Consider the following 4,967-nt stretch of genomic DNA (forward strand, 5'->3'; position numbering starts at 1 on the left):
AAGCCACTTAAGTCGTGTCCGACTCTGTGCGACCCCAGAGACGGCAGCCCACCAGGCTCCCCCATCCCTGGGATTCTCCAGGCAAGAACACTGGAGTGGGTTGCCATTTCCTTCTCCAATGCATGAAAGTGAAGTCGCTCAGTCGTGTTAGACTCCTAGCGACCCCATGGACTACAGCCTACTTGAGCAGGACTTAAATCTCTGTCTTCAGTTTTGAAGGCTTAATGGTGGGTCTCCTTACAGAGGACAAATGAAGCTACAGAGAAGAAACTAGGGTATATTGAACTAAAAAAAAAGCATATAGTTTTTCTAGAAAATATCTGCAGGAGATTCAAAATTTAACAAAATAAAAAGCACCTTAGATTTCTAAACTGTGAGAATTTTAGATCTCACCAGTGCAACTTCTTCCTTTTATAGACAAAACTCAAGAGAAATGATTTCTTTTTTAAAAAATGTTATTGAAGTATAGTTGATTTATAATTTCTACTGAACAACGACTCATTTATACATATATATGTATTCTTTTTCATGTTCTTTTACATTATATTATTTATCTCAGATATTGAATATAGCTGCCTGTGCTATACAGTAGGACTTTACTGATTATCCATCCTAAGAGAAGTGATTTCTCAAAGTAACAGAGGGAAGGAGAAACAGTTCTCTAGCCTATTTGGCCAGTGCAGTGATTAATTTATCACAACTTTTTTTTTTTTTTAACCTTCACCAAAGTTTCAGAATAAGGTTGTAGAGAGCAAAAAGCAATATTTTAAAAATAATTATATTTATTTATTTTTGGCTGTGCTGGGTCTTTGTTGCTGTGCGGGCTGTTCTCTAATTGCAGTGAGCAGGGGCTACTCTGCATTTGTGGTGTGCAGGCTTCTCATTGCACTGGCTTGTCTTATTGCGGAGCATAGGCTCTAGGCACACAGGCTTCAGTAGTTGTGGATTATTTGTGGAATCTTCCACATACAACCAGCACGTGGAATCTTCCTGAACCAGGATCTAACCCGTGTCTCCTGCATTGGTTGGCATGTTATTTACCACTGAACCTCCAGGGAAGCCCTAGAGCAATATTTCAAGTTATGTTGTAAGTTCACTGTGAACTAAATGAGAAAGAGAAATTGTGCTGACCCAGACAGCAAAAATTTCAGTGTCAGAGTTTTGATCCCTACAGGATCAGTTATATCAGGAGAAGATTCCTGGAGATGCAAGCAGTGACAGGCACTATTGGAAATGTAGGGAAAATGGGAGAAAAACCCCCAAACATAAGTCCCTGACAGACCAAAGCCATCTCTTTGGCTAGTGACATCAAGAATAGACTTGAAACCCAGTAATATCAGGATGGAGATGTTACACCCAAATTTTTAAACAATGACAACTTTAAAATGCAACATTTAAAACAGATTATTGTAATTCAGTGTAACATTAACTGTAAGTTCAGTCAAATTAAGCTCTTTTCTAAAGAAAAAAATGAAACATGGTTAGGAATAAAAAGCACATGGAAACTCAAAAACAATATTAAATCAAGCTTGTGAAATAAATCTCTAGAGAAAAATATTACTCAGAACATAGAATCATTGTGAAGCAACTATAATCAAAATTAATTTTCAAAAGATAATGATAATTAAAATTTTAAATGATGAATTAAATATATGGTAAAGAATTCATAGTCTCAAAATGAGAAAAACAGAACTCATTCACCTTTCAAGGTCTTTATTTTGCGAAAGATCTTAAATTTTGGATGCTGCAAAATAAAATACAGCCTCTTGGAAAAGAATTCCAGTTCACAGCACAGTTTCTCCTAAGGAGAGTTCCTATTGATTTTTAACTTGGCCTTGAATTTGACCTGTGGCCTTCATGTCATGATGATTTGGGTCACTCTGATTATGACATCTCTGGAACAAGGGCCTCTGCTAATTTTAAATGAATGCAGCTGTCGATTGCCATTCATTTATTTGCATCACAATATATGGGAATAAATTTGCAATTAAAAAACATTTCCAGTAAGCAGTCAGATTGAGGAAATGAAGGACATTTAAGTTTAAAAAGAGATGTTTCATTTTTGCCCTTTTGGGCATGAAAAAAGGAAAGAAAGTTTATGTCTTTGAAGTGTTGATTGAGGCCAGATTTATTCCCTGGGCTACAGCATCAAAAAAAGCCATGCAATCCAAGTTAGATTTTAGTTTAAACTTAAGAAAAGAATAAATGTTGAAAATTTCATACCACACCCACAAAAGATTTTTTCTTCCCTTTTTCCTCCTTCTTTGCTTCCTTGCTTCCTTTCTTCTTCTCTCTAATTTTTCTTTCTCTTTTTCTATTCTTTCCACATTTTTTTCTTTCTTCTGTTTGAGTCGATGAAAATGAATACTTCTTAAGTTTGATTTATAGAGAGGGCTTGCATTTAATATTAAAAATCAAAACCTTTGATAATTACATTAAAGCTTTCATGCCATCTTACATCTGACACTGCAAAAATAATAACATATCGTCCAGATTTAGGGAAACAGGTCTATGAGGAGTACACCAGGAGAGAAAAGAGTCTGGAGGCTTTCTCATAAACTAGACCAGTGAAGGGGCTTGAAAGAGAAGGAATTGAGGGAGCTCTAGAAAGACTTAGGAGGCCTCATACATAGCTTTTGAGGCATGCTGTTTTTACCATGTATAATGTCACTTCCATTATCTTCCATTCGTTGAAATTCTAATTCTCCAAAACCCAACTGTATAAACCACCTACCGTGAGAAGTTCTAGATATTCTTGACTGTGTGGATAACAACAAACTGTGGAAAACTGTTAAAGACATGGGAGTACCAGACCACCTTACCTATCTCCCGAGAAACCTGAATGTGAGTCAAAACGCAACAGTTAGAATTGGACTAGAACAACTGACTGGTTCCAAGTTGGGAAAGGAGTACAACAAGGCTGTATATTGTCACCTTGCTTATTTAACTTATATACAGAATACATCATGTGAAATGCTGGCCTGAATGACTCACAAGGGGGAATCAAGATTGTAGGGAGAAATACCAATAACTTCAGATATGCAGACGATGCCACTCTGATGGCAGAAAGTGGAGAGGAACTGAAAAATCTCTTCGTGAGGGTGAAAGAGGAGAGTGAAAAAGCTGACTCGAAACTCAACATTCAAAAAACTAAGATCATGGCATCTGGTCCCACATTTCATGGTAAATAGACGGGGAAAAAGTGGAAGTAGTCACCGACTTTGTTTTCTTGGGCTCCAAAATCACTATGGATGGTGATTTTGCAGCCATGAAATCAAGATGCTTGCTTCTTAGAAGGAAAGCTATGACAAACCTAGACATGAACTTCCCTGTAGCTCATACAGTAAAGAATCTGCTTGCAATTCAGAAGACCCAGGTTCGATCCCTGGGTCGGGAAGATTCTCTAGAGAAGGGAATGACAACCCAACTCCAGTATTCTTGCCTGGAGAATCTGATGGACAGAGGAGCCTGGTGGGCTATACAGTTCATGGGTTTGCAAAGAACTGGACACGACTGAGTGACTAAGCACACACACAGACAGCATATTAAAAAGCAGAGACATCACTTTGCCAACAAAGGTCCATATAGTCCAGACTATGATTTTTCCAGTAGTCATGTATGGAAGTGAGAGTTGAACCATAAAGAAGGCTGAGCACTGAAGAACTGATGCTTTTGAATTGTGGTACTAGAGAAGACTCTTGAGAGTTCCTTAGACTGCAAGGGGACCAAACCAGTTAAGCCTAAAGGAGATCAACCCTGAATATTCAGAATGGACTGTTGCTGAAGTTAAAGCTCCAATACTTTGGCCACGTGATGTGAAAAGCCAACTCACTGGAAAAAAACCCTGATGGTGGGAAAGATTGAAGGCAAAAGAGAAGGGTTGGCAGAGGATAAGATGCTTAGATGGCATTACTTACTCAGTGAACAAGAATTTGAGCAAACTCTGGGAGATAGTGGAGGACAGAGAAGCCTGGTGTGCTACAGTCCATGGGGCTGCAAAGAATCATATAGGACTTAGCGACTGAACAACTCTGAAGCTCCGTAGCACTTGCTGCTCTCTTTACTGTAATACTAGTGATAGTCCAACTTATCTAGATCTCGTTGACCAGGGCCTTGAATTCCATACTAAGGGGCTTAAAGAGGGCCACTAGGTTTCAAGGCAAACTAATAAGGTGTTTCTGGTGAAAACAAAGAAGAAGCGGGTGCAGAAACTATTCTCTCTCTAGCATATTGCTATGTGTCAGGTATCATGCATGGCTACCCTAGTTTAAAAAAGTGGAAGCAGGTTACTCTCCAAAACTTGCTCACTAAGCAGCCTCCACATCCTCACCACCTTCTCTACCCTCTGTAATGCTATACCGAAATAGTACTTTGAAGGTTCAGCAATGACCTGCTTACTCTCCATGTCTAGGGATTTGTCCCCACTGTCCCCATTCTCACAGTTTAAGTCCATGATCTTTCAGAAACATTTTCTTCTTAGAACTCACTAACAGATCGAGGTTTTTGTGGTTTTTTTTTTCTGTTTATATATATATGTAATTCCCACCCCCCTCAAGAAGTTTAATACGAAGCTTAATTGGTTAAGGGTGGCTATGGATGGAGTCCTCAAGAAATTCTGAAAGGTAATTTTGAGCGTTTTAGACTTGAAAGGGCGGGTAACAATGCTTCTAAAGTGAAGGGTCAAAGCCTGTAGACTTTTTTTTAACAGCGCTCCAGGGCTGGGAGATAACTTTCTGTTGTTAGTTTATGAAGGAAATCAACAAATGAAGATGGGCTCGGGTCTTTTTTTACCTAAGAGCCAAAGTGAGAGACTGGGAGAACCAGGCGCGGTTAACCCTGGACGCGCCCTCAGCGCAGCCGGAGCTCACAACTTACTTCCCCCAGGGGCGGGGCGCGCCAGGCGGCTACGCGCGAGGGCAGCGGCGGGGGCGTGTCCGGCGGGCGCGCGCGGGCGGTGAGGGGGCGTG

The sequence above is a fragment of the Capra hircus genome, chromosome 6 (genome assembly GCF_001704415.2).
Source record: "Capra hircus breed San Clemente chromosome 6, ASM170441v1, whole genome shotgun sequence".
In the NCBI taxonomy this organism is placed as follows: Eukaryota; Metazoa; Chordata; class Mammalia; order Artiodactyla; family Bovidae; genus Capra; species Capra hircus.